This window comes from Durio zibethinus, chromosome 19 (genome assembly GCF_047325235.1).
Source record: "Durio zibethinus cultivar Kanyao isolate XHJ-2024 chromosome 19, ASM4732523v1, whole genome shotgun sequence".
Classification (NCBI taxonomy): Eukaryota; Viridiplantae; Streptophyta; class Magnoliopsida; order Malvales; family Malvaceae; genus Durio; species Durio zibethinus.
In genome coordinates, this window is record NC_143180.1 from 8,378,373 (window position 1) to 8,398,746 (window position 20,374).

Below are 20,374 nucleotides of genomic sequence, written 5' to 3' on the forward strand. Positions count from 1 at the left end.
CTCTCTTTTATATGTTATTTCCTAGACCTCAATATCAAATTATCAATGATAAAGTTTAAAATGTTTTTGTTGCTTTTTATTAAAGAGATTTATAAAAAAAAAAAAAACATTTTCTTAACTATTTTTTTGCCTCTTGCATTTCCATAACTTCTACCAGATGGCATGAATATAGCAAATGTTAGAATGGTTTCTTTTTGTTTTTGATTAGCTTACAGTGATGGTTATTTAATTGTTATTCTAATTACTTATAAATTATAATTTAGTTTGGCATTGGGAGAATTTTCAATTCCATGTTGTATATCTTTAATTTCTATGAAATTTTTGCAAAAGTTTTCTAATTCAGATTGCAACATATTCATTTAACATTTTCTCTTAGTTATGTGCCATGCTTTTATATGTAGGTTGTAAAGGTCAGCAAGTGTAAATGCAAAATATGTGGATGAATCATTTCCTCCAACATCGGCAAGTGTGTTTATATATATAGTTTTTAAGTTGTTATGACTTTTGCTATATTATTTACAATTAAGTTGATCTATTTTCCTAGCATTTATATGTGAAAATAGTTATCAATGTAATGGTCCAACTTGATAAGTGCTTTTTGAGTTATGAAGTCAGTTTTCTTTGTAAGTTGGTTTTTTAGTTATCAAATTTAAATACTTTGTAGATTGAAATATGTGAAGTATCTTTTAACTTATTTTCAATTTTTTTTGCTTTAGTTTGCTCATAAGAAGTGCATTAAAAAATGGTGCAACAAGAAAGGTGACATAACTTGCAAACTATGCAAATAAGTTTGAGAATTTTAGCTTTTTTTTTTTTTTTTAAAGTTTAACTATTGCATATACCAAAAGAAAAATAGATACTAGTGATTAATAAAATTCTCAATATCTGCTTTTTTTTTATTAGGTTTGATTGTTAACATTTGTTGTTCTAATTGATAACATTTGTTGTTACAACATAAATCCACCAACAACAAATGATATAAATGTTTTTGAAAGGAGTAAAAAGTGTACCAAGCATTATAATGGTGGTGCTAATAGCCATAGCCTTCACACTTGCCACTCCTTAGTTCAAGCTCAACAAGCTCAACCCTCCTAAGTTCCTTAAAAAGCTCACTGGATTTAATGCATTATGGTATTCCCATCACTTTTTTGTTATTGTCTACACTCTCATCATTGTTCATGATATTTATCTATACCTCACCAAGAAATGGTATTAAAAAATGGTAAGCTTTTTCTTTTCATTTCTATTCCCTCTCTTAATTTAATGTGTATATCAATAGTACAATGTCATTGAAAGTAGTCAATCTCCACACCTTAATTGTAGAGATGGATGTATCTAGTAGTTCCATTTACTCTTTATGCTTGTAAAAAGCTTATATGAGCTTTTAGATCAAATATCAATGTTAGCTTTATAGGTGAGATGGTGATTCAAGAGGGGGGTGAATTGGATTTCTTCAAATTCTTCCTAAACAAATGATTTCAATATAATTGAATGAAAATTAAAATAATAAGCACTTTTGATAAAAATATAATGCAAACAATAGCAATTAATAAACCTAAAATCAAATATAAACAACAATAAATTGTAAAAAGATAGGGATAGAGAAATCAAACACAATGATTTATAAAGGTTCGGTCCTTCTCCACAAGGCACCTACATCCTCTCTCTTGGTTGTTCACACCAAGGCTTCAATCCACTAATTGAAGAAAAATTCTTACAAGATACAAACCTATCATGTACTAAATCTCTATCTTTTTCTTAAGGCTTGATAGCAACATCTACCTTACAAATCAAGAGGATACCTCACCTCTTGCTTACAAGATAACCAAATAATTTTTGCAAACTAAAATACCTTTCAAGGTTGAGTGTTTGCCTAATGAAGTACAAAGAAAATGATGAATGAAAACACAACAATATTTTGGATACAAGAAAAACAAAGGTATTGAATTTAAGCTCTGAAAACTCTTGATTTTAAGAGAAAATAAAAATATTGCTTGTTGGGTCTTGCTCTCTTGATTCATCAATCTTATTGGTGTGTTGGAGTGCCCAATTTATAGAGAAATTGAAGAAGTAGCCATTGAATGCATGAAAAAAATAGCCGTTGGTGTGATCCCGCTCAGAATCAATTAATCCCTTCTTTAAAGGGATCGATCCCTTGCCTGGGTGATCAATCCCTTATATGGGGGGATTGATCCCTTTTCTGAAAATTCAATCCTGGGAGCATTCTATTTGAAAATCAATCGATCCCTTCTAGAGGGGATCGATCCTGTCCATGCTAGATGGTAGTTTTTCATTTTGCATTCTACTTACTAATTTGATCATAACTCGGGTTATACAAATATAAATCATAAGCCATTTAAAGATTTAGAAACTAGATTTAAAGGGCTTTCTATCCATAAAGTTCAGCACCTAATTCACTGTGTACGAATTATAATGAATTTTCAAAGTTACCCCTTGTGCAATTTTTCTGACAACTACAAAGTGTCTAGTAAAAATTCAAAATCTGTTCTTAAAAAATTTGGATTTTGATTTTGTTTTATCCATTAGAAAGTAGACTCAAAGAGCTTTCCTACCATATAAAATTCAAATATTAGAACTTTGTGAATTAATACAGAGAAATGAAAGAAGTTCAATGTTAGAAAACTTTATTCTTGTAAAACAACTTTCTTAAGTTAATCTATTTCTCAAAACCAATATTATCAAAATTGTATTAAGTCTAAAATAAATAAATTCACTTTTAAAAAACAACAATTGGACTTTATTTAAGCTCAAATAAATAATCTTTAAAGATAGATTTGGTTTGAGAAATATGAAACCAAGAAATGTTTGTTTAAACTTTGAAAATCATATTATTTATTTAGTACCAAAATATAAAACTTAAAAACATGTACTAAATAAATATTTTTTAAAATCTTGATCAAGTTTATTTAGCTTTAATGTTTTGTCATTTCAAAATAAGGATCAATTCAAGACTAACAATCAAGGCAGTTAAAATTCTTAAGGTATAAAAGCCTATATAGTATGATTTAAGTATCTTACATTCCACCCAACTGCACTAAAAGTTTTCACTTTTCACATTTATTTGAAAAATATTGATATATTGTTTCTTTTTTCTTCGTAAATATTGAAGGTTATTGTATATCTTGGAAATGTATTGTCACTACACATGTTAAAGCCCCAAGAATTCAAATATAAAAGTGGGCAATACATGTTTGTCAATTGCTTTGTAGTCTCCTCATTTGAGTGGTATGTATATTTTGGTCCTCATTTTGATAGCTTTTACTTCATGATCATGCTTTGTTTTAGTTCTATTATTTGTTTAACCAAACCAACCATTAGGAATTGCAAGCCTTCATTCTCCATCACTTCATCACCAGCAGATGACTAACTTAGCATTCATATTCAAACTTGGACAAGGCAGCTCGAAACTATTTTCTTTAAGTTTGGTTAATGTTGCTTGCTCCTCAAAGTTAAAAGTTGAAATTGAAATCAAGTGCCTTATAGTTTTTTCTTCTATCAGATACTAAACAAGTATGTTAGCCACCACCTATTAGGAAGAACATACTACTTAAGGTAGAAAAGACCAACACTAGGTAAGATTTTCTCATGTTCATAACTAAGTTATTAAAAGAACCAACAATAATGTGTCATGTGTATATTGAATTGCTTTATAGGTTTTTTTTTTTTTTTTTGCTTTTTTATGACGATTGTATTACAATGTAAAGCTTCTCAAAAATTTTGATCAATGACCTATATAGAGCTCTAACACAAGATTACAAGAAACACGATGTTGTGCTACTGGTGGGGCTTGGAATTGGTGCCACCACCATGATCAACATTATTAAAGACATCATTAACAACATGAAAATGGAAGGGGATTCAATTATAGAATCTACCTTAAAGAATGGAAATTACAATAATAAGAACAAGAACAACAAAAGGTTTAAGATAATGAAAGCTTACTTCTACTGGGTAACAATGGAGCAAGGCTCATTCGAATGGTTCAAAGGGATAATGAATGAAGTAGTAGTGATGGATGAGAAAAGGATGATCTAGCTCTATAACTATTGCACCAACATGTATAAAAAAGATGCAAGATCAGCACTTATAACTATGCTTCAATCTTTGTACTATGCCAAAAATAGTGAAGATTGTTAGGATAAAGTTCACATGTGAGTAAAGAATCTCACATCACTAAAAAACCTGAATGAGATGTCTTATATATATATATATTATGGACCTAATAACCTAATAGCTTAAGCTTTTGGGCTCAAGTGGTGTCCAATATGTATGTATAGGCTTTCTGGTGTGCTTCTATAGGCTCCAAGTGTGACAAATCTGCCCATCAATTGGATTAAAGCTAAAGTTACAAGTTCGAGTCCCAATGGTATTGTTGGAAAGAGATTTTTGATAGATTAGAGGTTGGTCGCATCCATCAACTCTATGTGCTCGAACGTTAGTATTAAAAGATTTAACTTGGATGCAACAAGTATATGATAATATGCAAAAGCAAAACATCCAAGTGGGTGATGTATTGAATCAACCTGAAGTGCAAGCTAGAAAGGGCACTAAAACAACCTAGGTGGTAAGGTTAAGTGCTATAGCCTGGTTTAAAAGTGTACTAGAGATGTGAGGTTGCCTGACCCAAATGAGGTATTAATAAAACTTACTCGTATAGGAGAGCTAAAGTAAGACTTGATCAAAACTCATAAGTAAATATGAGAGATTATTGAGATAAAGTTCACATATAACTAAAAAATCTCACACCACTAAAAAATCTGAATGAGAGGTACATGTCAGTCAACCTAAAAGGTTTGTAATCAAAGGCAAGGAGACAAAGGTGTACAAGCAAAAGAATGCACTTTTCGGGCTGAAGCAAGCGACATGAGCATGGTATAGTAAGATTGATAGCTATTTTTGTCACAATGGTTTCACAAGGAGTGAAAATAAACTTACTCTTTATGTGAAAAAGTAAGTAAGAAATGATCTTATAATTGTTTGCATTTATGTTGATGACATTATTTATATGGGCTCATGTGATTCTCTTGATGCTGAATTTTAATCTAACATGATAAAAGAATTTGAAATGTCAAACATGGGTTTATTGAATTATTTTTTAAGGCTTGAGGTGAAGTAAGGCAAGGATGGAATTTTCATTTCACAAAGGAAGTATGTAATAGATCTATTTAAAAGATTTAATTTGCTTAATTGTAATCCAGCTACCATATCCATGAACATGAATAAGAAGTTACAACTTGAAAATGGTTCAAAAAAGGCTGATGCAAAGACTTTTAAAAGTTTAGTAGGATGCTTAATTTATTTAACCTATACAAAACCAGATATTGCATTTTCCATGGGTGTAATCTCCAAGTTTATGCAAAGTCCCACAAAACATCATCTTGGAATGGCAAAAAGAGTCTTACATTATATTGCTAGAACTAGTGATTTTTGGATTTGGTATTGGCAAATTACAATCTTCAGGTTATATGGATTTATAGATAATGATTGGGTAAGTTTGTTGGATAATAGAAAGAGTACTTCGACAAGTGTTTTCACTCTTGGATTAGGTGCCATCACATGAAGTTCAAAGAAACAAGCTATAATAGTTTTATCATCTTCAAAAGCTAAGTATGTAACAGTAACTTTAGCAACTCGTCAAGAAATTTGGATAAAAAAACTTCTCGCAGATCTTTTTTAGGTTCAAGATAGAGCAACTAAACTTTTTTATGACAACAAGTCAACAATTGCTATGACAAAGAATCCAGTGTTTCATGAGAGAACAAAGCACATTGACATTCGTTTTCATTTTATTCGTGACTTAGTTGAAAATGACATAATAAAAATGGAACATTGTGGAATAGACAAACAACTAGCAGATCTTCTCACCAAAGTGCTTTCAAGAGAAAATTTTTTCTACTTCAAATTATGTCTTGGAGTATGTGATTTTGAATCAAGGGAAATGTTGAAGAGTGATCCAAAATTTAGTTCATGTCGAACTTAATGTCTAGGTTCTTAGGATATAGTTGGTAGTTAATTCTTGTATGTGGCTGGGTAATTCCTAATATTCAACCACTATTTCTCCATTTTTTCTCATTATTAGTTAACTATTTAAGTTTTTTACTCATGTTAGTTATCTTCTAAGCCTATTAAAAGGTTGGTTGAATTTAATAGAAATTAAGTGCAATTTATGTGCAACTACCCAAAATTGATTTTTTTTTTAGTGTCGGTGATTTAATTTTAAAAAACTTACATTTTTTCCCAACAAATTTTTTTACATCAGAGCCTTAAGATCTTTACCTATTTTTTATATCCGCTGAATTGTCAACAATGCAGTTAATGGCAGTTCAAATGTAGCCCAACCTCTAATTCCTATGTTCGACAAAAAACGTTATGACTTTTGAAGCATCAAGATGAAAACAATTGTTAAATCTCAAGATTTTTGAGATTTTGTTAAGATCGGATACAACGAGAATGATAACAATGAAAGACGGTTGAAAGACAACAAAAAGAAGGATTTCAAAGCCCTATTTATCATTTAACAGGCAATTCATGAGACATTTTTCTCTAGGATTGTAGTAGTCAACACTTCAAAAGAAACTTGAAAAACCTTGCAAAAGAGTTTCAAGGCTTTTTAAAAGTTATTGCTATGAAACTACAAACTCTCCTATATGAGTTTGAAACTTTAATGATGACAAATTAGGAAATAGAGCAAGATTTGCTTTTTAAAGTAATTTCTATTGTTAGATTGTTGTTTCCAAAGTTTTACGAAGCCTAACTTCAAAGTTTGATCATATAGTTACTACAATAGAAAAGTTTAAGGATCTATCTATTTTTTTCTTTAATAAACTAATGGGTTTTTTGCAAGTTCATGAGGCAAGGCTGAACAAATCATAAGACAAAACTGATGAGAAAGCATTTCAAGTGGATGGAAGTGGATATGGCAAAAGTAAAGGAAAAGACCATTCTGATGGACAAGAAAAGTAGTATATCAGCTAACAAAAAGAGAACAGAAGCATTGTCTAGTGTTATAATTGCAAGAAATTTGTGTACGTAAAGGCGAATTGTTAGAACCAAATGAGTTATATGAAGGAAGAAAGCAAAGAAAATAAATTATTCATGCAGTTCTAAATGAAGTTCTAAATGATGTTTGGTTTGTGGATAGTGGGTGTTCAAACTATATGACCCTTAATAGATCATTGTTTAAGGATCTTGATAAGTCACAAAAGTTAACAAGTTAGACTTGGGGATAACAAGCAAATGCAAGTTGAAAGAAAAGATACCATTACAGTGGAGGCAAGAAATGGAAAAATAAAATTACTTTCTGATGTCTTCTTTATTCCTAATTTGGCGCATAGTTTATTGAGTGTTGGACAACTAATGGCTAATAGATGTGCAATTGTGTTTAAAAATAAAGTATGTGTTATTAAAGATAAATTTGGGCAAACTATGGTAAATGTGCATATGACAAAAAATAAGATGCTTCTACTTAAAATTTCTAATATGAAAAAGCAAGCTCTTATTGTAAGCAGGAAGGATAAATCAAAATTATGATATTTGTGATATAGACATCTCAATATCATAGGCTTACAGTTACTAAGTACTAAGTAAGAAATATATGGTTTTGGGATTGCTTCAAATTAGATCTCTTGATTTATGTGAATGGTGTATTTATGGGAAACAAGCAAAAAAGTCGTTTCCAAATGGACAATCGTGGAGAGCCTCTGAATGCCTTAAATTGATACATGCCGATCTGTGTGGGCCTATGAGAACTACGTCACCTGGTAGGAGTAAGTATTTTTTGCTCTTTACAAATGATTGTAGTGGAATGAGTTGGGTTTATTTTCTAACCAACAAGTCAAAGACTTTTGAAAGTTTCAAAAATTCAAGGCTCTTAAGGAAAAACAAAGTGAAGCTTTCATAAAAACTCTTCGCATTGATCAAGGAAAATTTTTATCTAATGAGTTCAACCTTTTTTGTAAGAAAAATGGCATTCACAGGGAATTGACTACACCTTACACTCCAAAGCAAAATGCTGTAGCTGAAAGAAAGAATCATACTATTATGGAAATTGCTAGAAGCTTGTTGCAAGTGAGAAGACTACTGAATCATTTTTAGGCTGAAGTTGTAGCAACTACTGTTTACTTGCTAAATCTTTCTCCTACAAAAGCAATTTTCAATCAAACACCTTATGAAGCTTGGAGAGGTATAAGGCCGATGGTAAACCACTTGAGGATTTAAGCATATTGTTGGAATAAGGTTCATATGTGAGTAAAGAATCCCTCATCATTAAGAAATCTAAATGAGATGTCCTATATATACATGGAAGATCCAAAAACCTAAAAGCTAGTAGGTTCTTGAATCCTCTATGTATATATAGGACATCTCATTTAGATTTCTTAGTGATTTGAGATTCTTTACTCACATGTGAATCTTATCCCAACAATCTCTCCCGTTCACTTGTGAGTTCTAATCAAGTCCCACTTTGGCTCATTTATACAAGTCCTATCAACACCTCTTTTGGTTTAGGCAATATTACATCTTTAACCTACTTTTAAGTCAGGTCATAGCACTCAACCTTGCCACCTAGGTTGTCTCAATGCCCCTTCAAGCTTACATTCCAAGTTGACTCAATACATCGCCCACTTGGATAATCTACTTTCGCATATTATCATATACTAGTTGCATCCAAGTCGAACCTTTTAATATTGGCATTCGAGCACATAGAGTTGATGGAAGCGGCCAACCTCTAATCTGCCAACATAGACGTCGTCTCTGGAACTCATGTTAAATCCCACTTTGCCAAGCCAAATTGACATCAAGTCTACAAAAAGATTGCTTTACATCATCTTAACGCAAGAATTGGTCATTTTCACTTTCGGTAAAAGTTTTCTAATTCAGATTGAAACATGTTCATTTAACCTTTTCTCTCAGTTCTGTGCCATGTTTTTATCTGTAGGCTGTAGAGGTCAACAAGTGTAAATGCATAATATGTGAATGAATCATTTCCTCCAATATCAACAAGTGTGCTTATATATATATATATATATAGTTTTTTAGTTCTTATGACTTTTTCTATATTCTTTGAGGTTAAGTTGGTCTCTTTCTCCTAGGATTTATATGTGGAAATAGTAATTAATGTAATGGTCCAACTTGATAAATGCCTTTTGAGTTATGAAGTTTGCTTTCTTCAAAGGTTGGCTATTTGGTTATTAGATTTTGGATACTTTATAGATTGAAATATGTGAAGTATCTTCTAACTTATTTTCAATTTTTTTACTTTAGTTTGCTCACAGGAAGTGCATTCACAGATGGTGCAACAAGAAAGATGACATAACTTGCAAAACATGCAAACAAGTTGGAGATTTTTATCTCTTTTTTTTTTTAAGTTTAATTCTTGCATATATCAAAACGAAAAAAGATGCCATTGATTGATAAAATTTTTAATATTTGCTATTTTTTTATCAGGTTTGATTGATAACATTTGTTGTTCTAGCGGATAACATTTGTTATCAATCAAAAAAGATGTCACCTCAATTTTCTATAATCTTCTATTTGATAACATTTGTTGTTTTATATATGTTTTTATTTTTATAATCATTGATTTTAAAGCTCTTAATTAAAAAACAACAAACCTTAATCTTTGCACAATCTATATTTATTTTACTTCTCTTGTATATTAACAATTATATATTATTATTACAGAAATACGTTACTCCAATACAAAATAATAATAATAATAATAATAATAATAATAATAATAATAATACAGCCCCGCAACATGGCGCGGGTAACCCACTAGTTTTATTAAATAGACGAGGTTCAGGGTTTAACAAACGTTGTCTATTACGCATTGCCTTTTATTTGTTTACTTTATCAATGCAGAAAAATGGCAATGATTTGAGAAAAACACTTTGTTTGCTTTATATAACAGGTGGGGGGGACACCAACAGCAACAAAGCAACAATAAGCCTATATAAAGTGTTCTCGGTATCCTCAAAATCATCATCAACATTTTCATCTCCTCACCATTCTCTCCTTCTTCTCATCTTCACAACCAAACCCACAGACTCAAAACTATGGAAGAGGTTTAGAAAGATATTAATCTTGCTTCTTTACGTGATCACTTTTCCAGGGAAGTCCACTCTGAAAACCCAAACAAGGCATCCCAGTTTCAAATTTGTCCACTCTCAATTTTCCATTTCAAATGAGCCAAACCCCTGCCTTTGGAAAGGAGTTACATGCAACAACCCCCTTAATAATTCCATATTCTCTCTTCGGGTTTGGTCTCTCTGACACTAGCTTTCCACCCTTGCTTTGCCAGATTGATTATTTGCAGTCTCTTGACTTTTCCGTCAACCTTTTGACGTCAATCCCAGTTGGCTTTTTTAATAGTTGTAGTGATATTTAGGAGCGGACCGTCCCTTATGCATGAGTGCGCCTTGCCCCCCCCCTCCCCCCTTTTCTCACCGCAAAGGTTTAACCACCCCCTAAGAATATATAAGTTTCAATTGACTCCTTCTAAATTAAAATTATTAATTTTATCTTTTTTTTTTATTTCATAATTTAATGTTTGCATTATAATTTTAGAGAAATTAAAATTATATTACTATTTCTATATTTATTATACCCACTAATCATTATTTACAAATTTTAAAATTAAAAAATTTGTAACAAATCTTTAAAATAAAAAAAAATTTGTAACAAATCTTTAAAATCACAATAATGTGAACTTATTAATTTCTTAGCTTTCTTAACAAAACTTTCAATCAAGTATAAATGCAATTTTTTCCTTTTCCTTGTAACTTCCTACAATTCCTCCTCTCCATATAATTTTTTATTTTTAATTTTATTTTAAATCTTTATTTCATGTTGTTCTTCAATTTTTTGTAGAAAAATTAAAATAATTTCATAAAAGATTTGATCATAACTTTGAATTTTAAGTTTTCATTTTAATTTTTTTGTTTCAATAAAAATGTATTGTTTAACTATTGATTTCTTTATATTTTAATTTTAAATTATTGAAAAATAAAAAAAAATTGTAATTCATTGAAAATTGTGTAATTAGTAATTATATTATTAATTTGAAAGTATTTGTACTCTTTAAAAATGTAATGTTATCACAATAATATTTTATTTTATAAGTTTATTATTTTTTATTATTAGTATACCATGTATGTATGTTTGTATGTATATATATATATGATATAATAAATTTTATTAACAATAAGATAAATATAATATAGTTGGTCTCTTCAAAATCAAGTGTCAACATCTACTACTAGTGATATTAATGGGTTAAAGAGGTTGAACTTTAGTAAGAACATGTTGGTTGCTTCTTTGCCTATTTTTTAAAACTTTGCTGGAGAAGTTGATTAATACTGAACCAGATGAGGTAGAATGTAGGCTATTTTAGGCCCTTTGTTATAAGATGATTGGGAAAGGAGGAAGGAGAGAATAATCTGTTGTGGCCCTTGCGCATTTATTTTGTAAGTAACTGAAATAGATGATGTTTTAAAAAATAAAAGTTATCTATTAAGGTACGTCATTTAATATCGTAATAGCAAACGCTTTATTTTCTTAAATGTCATATTTTATACTTAAATACAAAATTTATTATAAAAAATGTTATTTATTGAACAAAGACTGTTTTATCAATTGAAAATAAATATTTTATTATAAATATTTGTGTCATTTCAAATAATTAAAATATTATTGATATAATATACATATGTTAACAATTTTTATTATTATATCTTTATTAAAAAATTCAATTAAATGTAAATAACTTAATTAAAAAAATAACTAAATTAATTTTTATTTTGTACAAAATGATGTTCTCATGCATGATGCCAAGTGTCAAATATTAGGGCTTCGAGAGCCTCTATGCATGTCAGATGAGGCATTGGATTATGATATAATTTTTATGTTATTGAAAGATATAATGGATCCTAAATATCAATTATTGAGGGTATAAGTGAAATAAATTTTGCATTCATCAATAATATAAGAAAATCTCAAGAAGATGAAGATTTTTTATTTTGAGCTATTTTCTCCTTTGATGACACTGTTGTAATCTTAGAAATCATTAGGGAATCACATTCCAAAACAAATGTGGGAATCACATTAAGAAAAATTAGATTCTTGAGAAGAATCTTAAAATCCACGAACCAAACGCTTTTTTTTATTATTATTGGTTTTCATTTTTCAATGTTACCAAGTTTCAAGCAGTATAAAAAAATAAGATATACTTTTCATTTTCCCAAAGAAAGAAAAAAAAGGTTAAAATATTAAAGAAAAAAAACCTTAACTATTTCATTTTCTTAAAAAAGCCTTATACTTATATTGTACCTAAATAAATTATTATTTTTTATTTGTATTCAAATAAGCCTTTATTTCAAATAAAAGATTAATTTTTATTAAAGGCTTATTTAAGTATAAATTAAAGGTTCAAAGGTTTATTTGGATACAAATTAAAATTTAAGGGTTTATTCGGGATATAATAAAAGTATAAGATTTTATTTAAGTAAAGTGATAAAGTTTAGGGTTTTTTTTTAGTAGTAAATAGCACCTATGTTAATTAAATTTTGGTTCAAATTTTATTTTAGTCTCTAAACTTTAAAATATTCTAATTGAATCTTCAATTACCCAAATGTGTATTAATATAGTCTATCCATCTATGAAACCATGTAAATTGATGATAAATGCCAACAGATATGCATGATGATATCAATTAATATCTCACGTGACAAATGAGGGATCAAAATAAAATTCTCTCAAAATTTAAGGGCCAAAATAAAATTCTTTCAAAATTTAAAAACCAAATAAGAAATTATATCAAAATTTTATATATTTCATATATATTTTATAAAATATTAAATTAAAAATTATATTTTTATGTCTTTATTATAATATAATTTATTAGTTATACTTTTCTTTTTAATAAAAAATAGTTTTTAAAAATTAAAATAAGATAAAAATTCAAATTCTTTTTTTTTAAATTCAATATCATTTTAAAAATAAAAAAATTTATTTTCTTTTCAAAATATTAATTTACTCAAAAATCATAATAAAAATATTATTTTCTATCCATAAAATATATTTTTTAAGATATTAAAGATCTTTTATCTTCCTTTCTCAAATAAATTTTATAAAAATTAAATAAAGGAAAAGATAAAAATAATTTAATGAAAAATTGATTTTTATATATTTCAAATATATTTTTATAAAAATATTAAATTTTAAAATATTTTTAATAGAAAATAGATTTTTTAAAAATTATAATTAAGTTAAAAATTTCAAAATAATTTTGTTAAAATTACATATCATTTTTAAAAATTAAGTAAAAATTTTATATTGGTTTAAGAAATTAAATAAAAACTCTTTATCATTTTAAAATATTATGTAAAAATTTTCAAATTATTTTCAAAAATAGATTTATTAATCTATTCACAAATATAAAAACTTTTATATTCATATAAAAGACAAATATATTTTAAAACATTTTTTCTTTTTTCTTTTTTATAAAACGTATTTTATAAAATATGTTTTAAAAAATAAAAAATATTTAATATTTAAAAAATAAATTATTTGGATAGAAAATAATATGTTTAATTATGAACTATGAGTAAAATAATATTTTAATAAATTTTTTTGTTTTTAAATGCATTAAATTTTAAAAAAAGAATTTAAAAATTTTAAGTTTTAAATATTATAGACACCCCATTTTGTCCAGGGTTCTTTGTCAATTGAAATCAGTCCAAACTCGATTGTAGCGATTTTTATTCATTTTTATTTCAAATTTTTTATTTCATATTTATCATTTTTTATTTTTATTTTATGGTCTATCTATTGTTTATTTTCTTTTTCTCTCACTATTTTTTGATTAATTAAACAAAAAAAAAAAAAATGAAAGATAGAGATTAGGCGTGGTGATGATTGTTATCAAGAAGCATAACTAGATGCTAATATTTAGCTTTGGATGCTAATCAGAATTGAATGGAAACTCTATCAACATGGTTTTATAAATAATTGTGATTCACCGTAATGAAATGGAGGAAACCAGCACAAGTGATCAGGAAAGATCCTAAAGAAAAACAGAAGTACATGACACCACCAGTTTACACTAAGCTAATTTTCCTACCATCTCCACATTGCCATCTTTCCCATCAGTAGCAATTCACACCGAAGCAACCTAGTCTCGAAATTCAATACTGTCTCCTTTACCAATCGAGACCTTATTAAATTTGAACCTATCATCAACAGCCACTGTTGCCAGCAGCACAAACACAAAGTTACTGAAAATCATGTAGTAAATAAAATTGATTCATCAACAAATAGAAAAACCCAACACCGCCAACACAGATTCAAGAAGAATAAATGTAAGTCAGAAAACCAAAGAGATTAAAAATAGAAAAGGAAAGACAAGGAAAAAGGAAACCAAAAACCCCCTAGTAGTGGCAGTGATAGGCAATTATTGGCATGACTTCTGGGAAATCTGAACAGTGAAGACATGGAGTTTGACGAAAGAAATCACATACTAAAAGTTGATGAAGATCCGATGGTGAGAGAGGCTAAAACAGAAGAAAGAAAAAACCATAACTTGGACACTAGATCTATGCCTTTAAGGAGCGATTTTATGAAAAAACAAGCCCATATTCACAATGAAGAGAGTAATAAGCAGTGATGGGAAGAATTTTAGCTTAACTGATCGTTGGACAGTGGTAAAGTACGACGACGCTAGTGACGGATCATGACGGCTCCAATGATAGAATCTAAAAACTTTTACAGTTTTCGACCTGGGTTATTCTGTCCCAAGAAAGAGAAAGAGAAAGTTGAGGGTAGAGAGAGTGTAAAGGTGAAAACTTAAACAAAGGGCTGAAACAAAGGGTTGAAACTCTGGCTTATATAGCCATATAAAACGATGTCGTTTTGGGTATTAGCTAAAAGCAGGATCCGCGTGTTTTTAAGTGGGTAACCCAACCTATAGTGCGACCCGAACCAGCAACCCATGTCCCTGCCTTTGGCTCCATTTAAGTCGAGTCGTAAATTGAGCCGTTAAGCCGCACCTCCAAGCCGATCTTTATGCCTCAAGCAAGTCATTTTAGCCACTAAGCAGAGCCACGCCAAAGGTTTTTTTTTAGTTTTATTATTTATTTTTCCCTATTTATTTATTGACTAAATTAAACTAAGTTATTTATTTAATTAAACATTTTTTAATTCTCAATGACCTCTTTAAAATAAAATTTGAAAAAAATATATTTTTAAAAAAAAGTTGAATGTATCAATTTCCTTTGAACATAAAATTTTAAAAAAATATATTTTTGAGAAAAAGTTAAAAGTATCAATTTTTCTTGAAAATAAAATTACAAAAAAACATATTTTTGAGAAAAAATTGGAAGTACCAATCTTCTTTAAAAATAAAATTATCAAGAAAAATTTTTTTAAGAAAAAGTTGAAAGTATCAATTTTCTTTGTATAAAAGCATGAGTTTTTCTTATAAAAAGATCTATATCAAAAGTCGAATCATTATTCTTTTTTTCCTTTTCTATCTTTGAAAAATTTTAAATGTTAAATAATCTGACAACAAAGCCTCTGCAAAAAAAAATAGTAGTTTTCTTGCATATTTTTTAGGAGAAAAAATTTTTCTTAATTTTCTGCCAAAAGTATTGGAGTTAATTAAGAATAATTTTCAATAATTAAATACTTAGTAAAATTTTTAAGGCTTATCGGATAATATGAAATTGAGCTAGTACCATCTTTCGATGGGCATTGTGAGGGTGCTATAACCTTCCTCACACGTAACCGTACTCTCAGACCTAGTTCTGATTTTACAAACATTGAATCTACCATTTAAAGATACCTAAGCCAAACTTAGAAAAGGGACAGATTCAGTCAAGTGACCAATCACACCTAAATAAAAAAAATTGGTGGTAACTCTTTAAGTCAATGCTAGCTATAGATTTATGGATTTATATGTTATGACAGTTTAGTGACTCCACTGGAAAAAAGTCGAGAGTCAAGCTAGCAAATAAGTTTGTGTTATCCAAAAGCCTAATAAAATTGAATTTTTAAAGATCTTCGTTTATTCATTCACTCTATTCCTTTATGTTGCTAATTATGTCATTCATATGCATATGCATAACATAAGCTAGATATCCGAGCTCCGTCCCTTTAGGAGAGATTAAAGTACTTATGCTTTCGTAAGGTTTTAATGCCTTCGCAGTGGCTAGTAAAATACTTTCACTCAAATTGAATCTTTTTCACTTGCAACCTATAATGGGTGAGGATTGGGCTACCTTACTAGTCTGTAACGGACAATGATGTAAGGAGTAATTTTGGAACCTTTAAACTTTAGCCTGGAACCATATATAGTGAACCTTAGAAGTGCCTAACCCTAAGATAGAGCCTTTCTTATCCAGTGATAGATATACCTTAAAATTAAGACACAATAAGGAACAAGTTATGTTTATCTAATCATTTTAATTATTTGACTTTGTGCATTTGCATTATCATGTCATGCATCATTGTGCATCTGCATCATTTTCATATTAGATTTCATTCATGAAAATGTACATTTCATTCATGCATCAACATATCATACATAAAGCATAGCATAGCATTTCTAATCATAATTATGGTGCTAAAAGTTCAAGGATAGCTCCACCAAACAACCTCACTCACCAATACAATACAAGGGTTCGAGCCAAACAGATGGAACAAAAAATTTCCCATCATTTTGAAAGGATAGAGAAAACCCAAAAAAAGCTTGAAAGAGAATTAAACAAAATTCTAGAGGCCTTAAACAAGTTAAACAAGGGGAAGGTAATAGAAGAGAATGCTAGCCAATAAGACCATCCCTTACACAAAGAGGATGACTCATTATACCTTTTTAGTTTTAGGTCACATCAAGCCCAACCCACACAAGGTCTACCATCATACAGTTCACTTATCTTGTAAGGTACACATATCTTAGAATGCTATCAACTTAAATTTTAGACAGTATCAGAATTATGTAAATATTATCTTTACAGAAAAAATAGTAGAACCAGTTTAAGTCCCTAATTTAGACAATCCAAAGGAGAACGAAAAATTAAAATCAAAAGGGGGTGAGTCATTGAGGGACTCAAAAGCTGACCAGAAGATTAGTATGCTGGAAAAAAGGCTGCGAGCAGTGGAAAGAGTTATTTTTTATGGTTCAATGGATGCAGCTAGGCTTTGTTTAGTCCTGAATGTTGTTATTTCTTTAAAGTTCAAAGTGTCGAAGTTTGAGAAATATAATGATACAAAATGTCCAAAGACCCATATTACCATGTACTGTCGAAAAATGATTGCCCATGCTAATAATGAGAAACTATTAATGCATATGTTCCAGGACAGCTTCACGGGCTCTATTGCTAGGTAGTATGTTAAGTTGGACAAGACCCGTATTCGTTATTGGAGTGATATGGCCCATGCCTTCATTAATCAGTACTGACATATTATAAACTTGGTCCCTGATCACCTTTCTTTATAGAATATGAAAAAAAAATAACTGAATCATTCAAGAAATATGCCCAGACATGAAAAGACATTGCCTTTTAAGTGCAACCTCCGTTAACTGAGAAAAAGATTACGGTATTGTTTGTCAGCACTTTAAAATCTCTCTATTATGAAAAGATGATAGGGAATGCCACAAAAAATTTCACCGACATGGTAATCTCAGGCAAAATCATTAAGAATGCCATTAAAAATGACAAGTTGAAAGGGGGGAAAACAAAAAAGGTGCCAGAAAATAAAGAGACTGAAACTCAAGTCGTGAGCTTTGATAGACAGTTTAAGGGTTATCAATATTATCCACTACAAGGTTACTCTCTGTACTATCTTACTGTAAATAATATCTCACATTAACCTTACCAACCATATCCACAACTAGCTTATCCATAATTTACCTTTCAAGTATCTGCATTAGTTTCAAAGCCTAACAACCAAGTAAGAGATTTAAGAAAATCTTGAGATAATAAAAAAAGGGCACATATTAACCCTATCCCCGTGACTTACACTGAGTTATTCTTAAAACCGGTCAAGAATAACTTAGTATCTACAATTATTCTAGAACCATTAAAGCCACCCTATCCAAAGTAGTACGATGTAATGTGATGTACGATTATCATAATAGGAATGTGGGTCATTCTATCAAAACTTACCCTGCTTTCAAACATAAAGTGCAAAGTTCGATCCAGAAAGGCTTAGTGAGTTTCAACGAATCAAGGGGGCAAGATGGCAATAAAAATTCTTCACTCGATTGCATAGGGGCATGATTTTAGAGAAGGATGTCAAGGCTGGTTGGAAGCTACTTGTCATTCTAGGATTTCTTTTAAAGTAATGTTAGGATTTTCTTTTATGCAATAGGATTTCATTAGTTATTATTTTAATAAAAGGCAAGGATAATTCATTTCATTACATTTTCTCTTTCATTTAACTATTATGCCATGCTTTGTCACCTTTCATAACTTTTCATTTGCATTCCAATTCTCAATGATGAATGTTTAGATAATGATGCTAATAATAATTCTGAGATTTAATTTTGAGAACTCATTCATATTGATTTGAGGAGATTATTTGAGCAAAAAAATAAATAAGTTACTGATAGATATGAGATGGATATATCTTGAAGATGCATTATTTTATAAATATCCATGAGCTTGTTTTATTTAATAGGTGATCTTCAAAGAAAGCATTCATTTGAAATGAAAAATGACTATCTTTCTTTTACCATTCGAAAAAGCTACCCCTTTAAGCCTATTATGATTCTTGTTAGAGAACCCCAACCAAGGATCATCCTCCACACTAGGGGCAATATTTGAAAAAGAAAAAAGGTAAAAGATCACAAAAGGTCTCAAATATGAAAAGAAAAAAAAATGAATGCCACACATGATTTGGGGTAAAGTAAAGGGAATCTTTTTATAAAGAATGAGATCAATGAAAAAAGGAAAAAGTAGTGACATAATGTGGAATGGGCCAAAATGCTAAGTTACATCAAATAATAAATGATCATTTGATTTTGAACCCTTTAAACACATGTTTTGAGCCTATTTTATCCATTTCTTTCATGATCCCTCATCATGGCCTACATTACAACCTTGAAAAGTCCATTTGGATCAAGTATGAATGCTCGAATTGAATGATCATGTGTTGGGCAAAAGCATGCTTATGATGGAATAATTGAATTATATTATATTGCTCTAGAGATTAATGTGTGAGAGATATCAACAATGGGTCAAATATGAGAGAAAAAAATAAAAAAGGGAAAAAAAATGGATGGAAAAAAAAGAGAAAAAAATGAAAAAAAAAAAAAGAGAAAGAGAAAAAATGAAAGAAAAGAAAAAGAGAAAAAAGAATACTCAAATTGAAAACCCAAAAAGGCAATTTAGGTAGACAAATCTTTGAGCTAAAAATTGGATGAACAATTCAAATATATAGAAAACGAAGGCATCTAAAGATCCTCCAAAGTTGGGGTAAAGTTTGATGAGCTCAAAATGATTTTAACAGTCAATTGAATGAGTTTTTGAAAAAGAATCTTGAATTAATGTTCAAAATTGTCTGAATATTCATTTATCCCAATGATATACCTCCGACTTGTTTCTTTCCCCCATTTGCTTTTATACCAAAACTCACTCTTCATTAATTACTTTTTTCTCAATGCACCTTGTGCTCTTTTATTCTCACATCCCTAGAATGAATTGAGGAAACATACGATTGTATTGTGTTTGTCAAGAATTGAAATGATAATAAATGAATGAATATGTGCTTAAAAGGTTCTTGTATTCCTTTTAAACAAAATCCAAGATGATAGGGGGTAAAAAAAAAGAGAATGATAAAGAGATGGCAAAAACTTGAAAAGATGATTTGAGAGGACCTAAAGTGTAACCAAATAATGAATATGGTGATGGATTGGTTGACATAATTTGTAAGATATGGTCAAATGATGAAAATGATGTGGGGCAATAAACGAAACTTGTTTTGGAATGACTAGTGCTGAGAAGCCTGTGAATGGTGATCAAGTGATGAAAATAATGTGGATCAATGGACAAAATTTTTTTTGAAATAGCTAGGTTGAAAAGCCTATGAGTAGTGACCAAGTGATAGAAAACAAAATTCGTTCTGAAATGGCTAGTGCTAAAAAGCCTGTGAGTTGTGATTAAATGGTATGGATCAATAGATGAAATTTATTTTGAAATTGTTAGTACTGAAAAGCTTATGAATTACGATCAAGTATCAATTAATGGAACTTGTTCTAAATGGTTAGTGCTGAGATGTTGAAAAAGAAAGATGAGAGATTGTGGAGTCTTAAGAACCATATTAGCATAATTAATTAGAATTTCATGACATGGATATC

General features: G+C 29.5%; 1 pseudogene; it reads left to right on the forward strand.

Annotated features, from left to right (window-relative positions):
- Positions 1-982: 982 nt before the first annotated feature.
- LOC111309569 (respiratory burst oxidase homolog protein D-like) lies at positions 983-8,882 on the forward strand (annotated as a pseudogene).
- Positions 8,883-20,374: the final 11,492 nt, after the last annotated feature.